Source organism: Lolium perenne, chromosome 6 (assembly GCF_019359855.2).
Source record: "Lolium perenne isolate Kyuss_39 chromosome 6, Kyuss_2.0, whole genome shotgun sequence".
NCBI lineage: Eukaryota > Viridiplantae > Streptophyta > Magnoliopsida > Poales > Poaceae > Lolium > Lolium perenne.
Window position 1 is genome coordinate 240,331,469 of NC_067249.2, and position 8,684 is coordinate 240,340,152.

Consider the following 8,684-nt stretch of genomic DNA (forward strand, 5'->3'; position numbering starts at 1 on the left):
GGAGACTGTTGGAGATATGCCCAAGAGGCAATAATAAAAGTGGTTATTATATATCTTTATGTTTATGATAAATGTTTATATACCATGCTATAATTGTATTAACCGAAACATTGATGCATGTGTGTTATGTAAACAACAATGAGTCCCTAGTAAGCCTCTTAACTAGCTTGTTGATTAATAGATGATTAGTTTCATAATCATGAACATTGGATGTTATTAATAACAAGGTTATATCATTATATGAATGATGTAATGGACACACCCAATTAAGCGTAGCATAAGATCACGTCATTAAGTTATTTGCTATAAGCTTTCGATACATAGTTACCTAGTCCTTATGACCATGAGATCATGTAAATCACTTATACTGGAAAGGTACTTTGATTACATCAAACGCCACTGCGTAAATGGGTGGTTATAAAGGTGGGATTAAGTATCCGGAAAGTATGAGTTGAGGCATATGGATCAACAGTGGGATTTGTCCATCCCGATGACGGATAGATATACTCTGGGCCCTCTCGGTGGAATATCGTCTAATGTCTTGCAAGCATATGAATAAGTTCATAAGAGATCACATACCACGGTACGAGTAAAGAGTACTTGTCAGGAGACGAGGTTGAACAAGGTATAGAGTGATACCGATGATCAAACCTCGGACAAGTAAAATATCGCGTGACAAAGGGAATTGGTATCGTATGTGAATGGTTCATTCGATCACTAAGTCATCGTTGAATGTGTGGGAGCCATTATGGATCTCCAGATCCCGCTATTGGTTATTGGTCGGAGAGAGATCTCAACCATGTCTACATAGTTTGCGAACCGTAGGGTGACACACTTAAGGTTTGATGTTGTAATAGTAGAACTTGAATATGGAATGGAGTTCGAAGTATTGTTCGAAGTCTCGGATGGGATCCCGGACATCACGAGGAGTTCCGGAATGGTCCGGAGAATAAGATTCATATATAGGAAGTCATTTTATAAGTTTGGAAATGATCCGGTGCATTTATGGAAGGTTCTAGAAGGTTCTAGAAAAGTCCGGAAGAAATCACTTTGGAAGGCGGAGTCTCGGAGGGACTCCACCACCCATGGCCGGCCAACCCTAGGGGGTGGAGTCCCAGGTGGACTCCACCTAAGGTGGCCGGCCACCCCCTCCCAAGGAAAGGTGGGAATCCCACCTCAGGCCTCATTCGGTGCCAGTGGTTTTTTGAGTTTTTAGGGGTGTTTTGAGGAGTGTTTTGGGTGAAAACACCAGCCACCCAAAACACTACCTAAAACACTACAAAACCCTTTTCATCCAAAACACTTGTTTGGAACGCAGGTTTTACAAACTAATGTATTCAAGTGTGTTCAACACAAATGGATCAAAAAACAATCTTCTTTTACAGTTTAAACTAAACTTGTATCACAAATAAAAATATGATCTTTTTTAACACACTAGAATAGATAGAAATTCAATAATTACATTGAATAGATAAAAATTCAATAATTGGTACAGTGTTTCAAATACAAATTCAATAAGATTTAACATCAAATATCTTCAATCATTGGTTCAGATAGATCTTAGCAAATAAATAAGGTTTCAGCTCAGTTCCAACAACAAATAAATAAGGTTTCAGCTCAGATCTTAACAGCAAATAAATAAGATTTCAGCTCAGTTCCAACAACAAATATCTTCAGGCACCGAAGCTAAAGACTTGCTACACAATTAATTATCCAGTATTATTTCAGCTAAGTGCCAGCAATAAATATCTTCAGGCATGGTCTCTGACAACTTCAAGCAGAGCAAAAGGGCAGCATGAACATAAGTTTTCTCTAAGCCGTGCTCATTGATATGTACCCTGCAACAATAAACAAGTTGAGAGTGAAAAAAAAGAGAAAACTATGGTGGTTCTTTCATAACAATGCATGATAGGAAGGTATATTAAAAGCACAGCAAGCAAACAGTGGATGAATATCTCTTTGCAGGCATTAACTGATGATCCAATGCATGAGTAGATGCATGTAGATAAAAGCAACTAATTGTGTCCTAATGCTAAAAAGCAAAACCAAAATTATACAGAATGAAAGCAACTTTATCTAACCACGTCTATACAAATAAATAGATGACTTTTGACCATTGAGATAACACGAACAAGAAGAAGAACATCTTGTTACAATGTCCCAGGCATATCTTGGCAATTCCAGAATTTTCATCTAGCTGGCAATACATTTCACAGACGGAATAATCTGCTACTAGTAACTTTGGAGAAAGTTCAGCAGAGAGCTCACATTATATCGTCTGATGCCTCTGCCTACAATATAGCGTTTACATGATACTGCAAGAAATACGTGGCCAGACCAATCCAGATTCTAATATCACAACAAAGACGACCTAAAAACTACATTCCACTGTTTCTCGAGAAGAGAATCAGTACCTCATGTGATGTTGTATCCAGTGGCTAGTTTCTCGATTCCATGTATAAACATACAATTGGGATTTCAATCAGTACTACCATGCACAAACGATGTTAATATGATCAAGTTTGCTGAAGAAAAAATAACTCTGCACACTCCAATGCTACTATGATAAAATTTGAAGAAACAAAATAAGCCATGCCAATGTTTGTGGCTAATTTTAGCTATTGTCCTAGGGCAAAACAACCCATGTCACTGCTACATGTTTATCCAAAATGTTTACAGAAACTCACTCATAGTGGACTTGAGCCTTGGGATCAAGTTCAGGAAACTTGCTCCTACCAGAAGTGTCCAGAAAAGATCATTTTTTATATTTAGCATATATCTGGTCTATTCAGTAAAGATAAATGTATGATCATACTGCAAAATGACTTCATCATGAAAGTTGTATCCAATACAAAATTTAGGTGCATCAAGAAGTACAGGGAGAGGAGGCGGCGGGATGGATGGTACTCAGGAATGACTCCAGCTTCGACGGAGAGGAGGGGCGGCGGCAGGAGCTCTAGGTCGGCGGCGGCAGGACCTTTCTGAAAAAACATTTGCACTTGATATCAATACAGTATAGTCTGGGGACATGAGATATCTTGAACAGACTATTTTTTGAGAATCTGGGGACCGAAAATGTAAATCGGCTGAGTCTTTTAAAATGTGCAAACAGATTTGGACTCATAACTTGCATAACCATGCACACACGACAAGAGCCATTGTTTCTATTTTAAGCCTGAAAACTGCAACCATTAACCAAAAATCTACATGAAAGAGGAATATCGAGTCTACTGGTTGTGCTGTCAAAATCTCAAAGCTTCAAAGTTAAACGACAGTGAAGCACCTAGCACCATAAATCACCAGGCTTTTTGACAGTTATCAGATAGGTCCTGCTCAACTTAACTTAGTTAAGCTACAAGTAGTTCTACCATATCATACGAGTATACATATGCAGTACAAGGAACATATTCTAGCAAGTCTGTTTCACCCACTACATACGAGTTATATATGCAGTACGAGGAATTTTTGCCGAAGGCTTGTTTCTTCTCTTTGGGTCGACTGCATTCAAGGGTGACCCTTCCTGTTCTGCTCTTGTGATCAGAATAGCAAAAGGACACAGACGCAATTGGAGCATCCGTGTATCCGATTGGCCAAACTAGGAATTGGACTCCCTTTGGATTCTTTGATCCAAATTTCTCTGAATCTAAGTCAAGAATTGTACCTATAACAGGATCACATAGAGGAACCGGATCTCACAGAGGAATCAACCGAATCTACTAGATAAGCCAAGAACTAAACAAACCAAGAACGGATCTCACATCAAGAACCCTAGCCGCAGACAAGCCAAGCGCGACTAGTACATGAGAGAGGAGGTGATGAGGTGCGTTCTTACAAAGGATCAAGCTTGACGATGAGGGGCGGCGGCAGGAGCGTCGGCGCGGCGTCGTCTTCCTGCCTCGTCGCCTCGTCGCCGCGTCGCCCTCTCGTCGCCCTCGTCGCCAGCCGCCAGAAAACGCGAGGGGGGTGAAGCGTTTTAGTTCCACTCCAGCCCGACGGGTTTCGCCGTGTTTCGTCGGGACTAAACAGGCCAAAACCGGCCTACCGAACAGCCCAAACGTGTTTTGAGGTGTTTTCGGGTGTTTTGATTGGGCCCCAAAAAAACACTCCAAAACCGGCCCAAACACTTGTAAAAACTCTGTCACCGAACGAGGCCTCAAGTGGGAATCCCACCTTGGGTAGGTTTCATGTCATATGGAAGGTTTTGGTTTGGGGTCTTATTCGAAGACTTGTAGACCAACTCTTGGGTGTTCCACCTATATAATGAGGAGCAAGGGGAGGGGGCCGGCCACACCAAAGCCATTGTGGCCGCACCCCTCATAGTGGCCGGCCACCTCCCCCTCTCCCAAACCCTAGCCGCCCCACCTCCTCCACCTCTCCCGCAAACGCTTAGCGAAGCTCCGCCGGAGTTCTCCATCGCCACCGCCACCACGCCGTCGTGCTGCCGGATTCAAGGAGGAGCTACAACTTCCGCTGCCCGTTGGAACGGGGAGAAGGACGTCGTCTTCATCAACACCGAACGTGTGACCGAGTACGGAGGTGCTGCCCGATCGTGGCACCGTGATCAAGATCTTCTACGCGCTTTTACAAGCGGCAAGTGATCGTCTACCGCAGCAACAAGAGCCTCATCTTGTAGGCTTTGGAAATCTTCAAGGGTGAGTCTCGATCATCTCCTCGTTGCTCCCGTCTTCTAGAATGCATCTTGGGTTGGATTGCGTTCTCGCGGTAGGAATTTTTTTGTTTTCTATGCAACGAATCCCTACATCTTCAGGATGTTGAAGAATGCCCGCTGTGTTGCAGCTCTAAGTGACCATATCGTGTTACACAACGCCGTGTCTAAACCTCGCTGTTCTGATATCTATAAAGAAAAGAATCCGTGTGAACTGAACAAGTCTTTGCTTTACTAAATATATCGAGAAGTAGAATTTTAAACTGACCGTGTAACCGTAAAATTGAAGTGCACCGAGAGGCTACGTAATTGACTATGTACTAGACTTAGAGTACTCAATACTGATGAACGGATTGATGTCCATACCTACACTTTCCATCAGCCGCATTGCCTCACAATAAAGCTAGTAGCCGTCACTTCCATATCCCGTGGAAAAAAAAGGGATGGTCATTGGAATAGAAATGAGCCCAGGGAGTGGAGCCTGAGCTTCACGTCAACGGAACACTTGTAAAAATACTATGGAATCTCGATCAGTATTACTAGTTCTATGAAGTAAATATTTCTATCGTTATTTGTCGCTGCCGCTGGTGGCTCATTTTGTAGGCTTAGGAGGCATCAGGACAGGTCTCGGTGGCCACTATATTCACCAAAGTGTTTCCGGCAAGGATACATCGGCAGTGGCCATCGTGGTCACGCATTCCGTTGAAATCGAGCCCGCCCGGATCATCCCCTTGGTCGTTTGACGCCATGTGCCGGCGATAGCAGCGAGTGGCGTTGGCTGGGCCGTGCGGGAAAGAGAAGCGGCGCCCGCAAAGTGTAGCAGTGGTCGTGCAGGGGCAACAGCTAGCAGTGACAGCATGCGGGGATGCGGGGATGCCGCGACGCCGAGGCTCTACCGGAGTGCTGCTTGCTGGATGCTTCGCACAAAGTGGATAACTTGAGTGGACCGTGGCTTATTCTGGTCTCGTGCAGTGCCGCCACCATGTACTGCAAAAACATAACGGAATTTGCGATATAATGGTATATATAAAATGTATGCAATGGCATTTTTCGGAAGATGAAATTTACGATGACGTCTCTCAAATAACCAGAAATTATGGTGGCATTTATTCAATTAACCCTTGATAATATTAGTGAAGGTTGATTGTTTGAAGAAGTCAACCTCAGCCCTTCTTAAATTAGCTGTGCAAGCCTGTAGATGAACCTTTGTTGGTGATTCCGTGGTTTTAAATGCACCTCATATCTGCCGTTGAGTTCATATTGGTCAAGAACCAGGAAGCATTTTTATTCATGGATTTCCATATAGTCTTCAGTTAGCTAGAGGGAGATGAATAACTAGGAGCCGACTTTCTTATTATTACTCAGCAGGCAACACCGAGGGATCCTGATTTTCCATTGCTTATACGGTTTTCAGCATTGCGCTAATTGTAATCCCTGCCTGATCCATTGAACTTCTGAACGGTCCGGGTGACGAGCCAACATTGAGCGTATTTCACTACATGATCAGTACTAGGAAGGAAAATATCAGTGGGTTCCATGCTCTGATGCTCATCATCAAATGCATCCATATACATCCTCGTAGTAACAACCCTCAGATTCAGCAACCGGCTCCATGGATAATTAATTCTTATGTTTCAGTTTGGTCAGAGGGATTACCCTAATGTGTGTGTACTGTGTACGGCTCCGTATAAACCAAAGAGCTACATGCAAATGTGACAAGGTGATGGGTTAATTTAGCTCTATAGTAATGGATAATATTTTATCAATATCAATATAACACGTTATATGTTTCTTTAAAAGCGAAAAAATCCCACAAGACCCATCACTTTCCTGTAATGAAAAAAAACATCATAATTGTGTTATAGATGACTAAAATCGTGAGATACGGCAGTCATTTTATCATCTCAATGACTGGTTTGACGGTGCATTCGGTCATGCGGACAATACATATTAAATTCTACGAAAAATATAGTTCTGACGCATCACCCCCCCCCCCCCCCCCCCCCTCCCAAACTTCCTCTGTTTTGGGCGCTGCCTCTAGGGCCGCGAAGGGCCACCGCCAATGAGATCCCGTTAGAACGACAAATTCGAGCGGCTATGGTTTGTGCACACCACAAGATGGGTTGGGAAAGACCTGAGTGGCTGCGCAAAGCTCTAGAATCGGGTGGTAGTCTCATGTGTTGTTGTGGCGTGAGTTAAAGAGATGATGATCGACATCTTATATAAATATGGTAGGAGGCAAGAGATTCAAGATAATGATAGACCCTTCGGTTCGTCTCCCACTATTGCGTGTCGAGACCATTCAGTTTCGTCTTCCACCAGTGCAAAAATTGTACACTTGGCATAGGTTCTAGGTTGGCTCATTCACGAAACATGACACGAGGGTCATGATGAGGCGGGTGGCGGAGGAGGAGAACACATGTAGGCATCCTCTTCTCATGCTCATACAAGTGGTAGAACTGTAGAATAGCCTTCCCTATAAGCAAGCCTAACTCGAGTGTGGTGTTTTGGAGCTCACGCTCCATGGAACCGTTTTTGAAATAAATTAAAATAGACTTCATAGTTAAAAAAATTATGGAAAAAATCACCTATATGTGACTGATGTATTCTCCCAGTGTGTAAATAAACAATGCAAAAGAGTCTTTATTTTTGGCCATACGAAATTGACAAAATTGTGGATCTAAAGTAATCGAAATGCATATTTTCGAACCTCCAACAGTTTTCGGATTTTTTTTCACTTTTTCCCACAATACATTTTGTTTCACCTTGAGATTTTGCATGTTGGTAGAATGTATCATTGGCTACATCTAGAAGAAAAAAACATGATTTTTTGAAACCATGAATTCCTATTTTGGATAAAAACATGACCCATGTAGCTCGGACTCCATTTGGGTTTCGAGTCCAACTCACACTAAACTAAGACTAGCAATGTGGGAAAAAATCGTAGTCCCACTTCTCCCTAAGCTATTCTTGCAAGTGTGCGCCCATAGTGTGGGGCCTATAATATAAAGGACATGAGTGGTTACGCAATTGAGTATGTACTAAAATTTAAGTACTCAACAATTATAAATGATTGATGTCCCATGCCTATCTCATGATAAAGCTAGCACATGTGACTTCAGAACCATAGATGGAAATAAAAAAAAGATGGAAATAAAAGGGGTGACCATAGACAAATGCACTTAGAGAGGTAAGAGAGTGGAGCTTGAACTTCACATAAGCAGAACACATATAAATAAACTATGCACCCTCGATCATTACTCATTTTTGTAACAACAACATAATTTGATCAGAAGCCCATGTTTTTGAAATAGCTTTCTTATTTTGTGGTGCCATGTTTATGTGCATTTGCTTAGAAAAATATGATTTGTTGAACTTGTAATCTTGTTATTGCACTAGTAAACGGGCACGTGCAACACACGACCCCATCTACTCATCAATACCAGATTTAAAGTTCATAGAAGCGGAAAGTATATTTATTTGCAGAATACTTCACTTAAACCTTGCTATGAAGAAACTACGAAATAAGAGCTCGGAAGAAGACTAACCTATGTTATGTATGGTTTGTCGATAGATCAAAGTATTTGTTCCTTCAAGTACATTGTAATTGTGAAGGATATAAAGGATATAAAGAAGAAATTGCATGAGTTCACTCTGAAAAGATCAGTCCTTGCAGCAGAACCTTCTAGTTACCGCAATTTCTGAATTTGTGTGCTTGCTTCAGCCCTCCTTCATCATTGCCTGATACAAATTCATTGTACAACCTCACCACACACGCTGCAGTTAGCCAATAACCGAGTTGAGAAATATTTTTTGCTCACGAATTAATCTTCCGTCAAATATCTTTAGCTTCTCAATTGTGTGATGTCTCGCTTCAAAAAGAAAAATTGTATACTGAAGCAGACCTGCTCATGCCCTTGACAATAAATAAAGAAAGATTGTTTCGATGAATCTCTCGCATTAAGATAATGGTAACTTGAAACAGATTGTAGTAGATCACTTATCACAAATTTAGTAT

General features: G+C 41.9%; 1 long non-coding RNA gene across 2 annotated transcripts; it reads right to left on the reverse strand.

Annotated features, from left to right (window-relative positions):
* Positions 1-1,446: 1,446 nt before the first annotated feature.
* LOC127309244 (uncharacterized) lies at positions 1,447-3,976 on the reverse strand. 2 transcript variants are annotated; one of them, XR_007857049.2, is made up of 3 exons: positions 3,833-3,976; positions 2,908-2,981; positions 1,447-1,838 (listed from the first exon to the last, which is right to left on the reverse strand). It is a non-coding gene; the product is annotated as an uncharacterized lncRNA (long non-coding RNA). The 2 variants fall into 2 exon arrangements; XR_007857050.2 differs by having other exon boundaries at positions 2,878-2,981.
* Between the last annotated feature and the right edge of the window lie 4,708 nt (positions 3,977-8,684).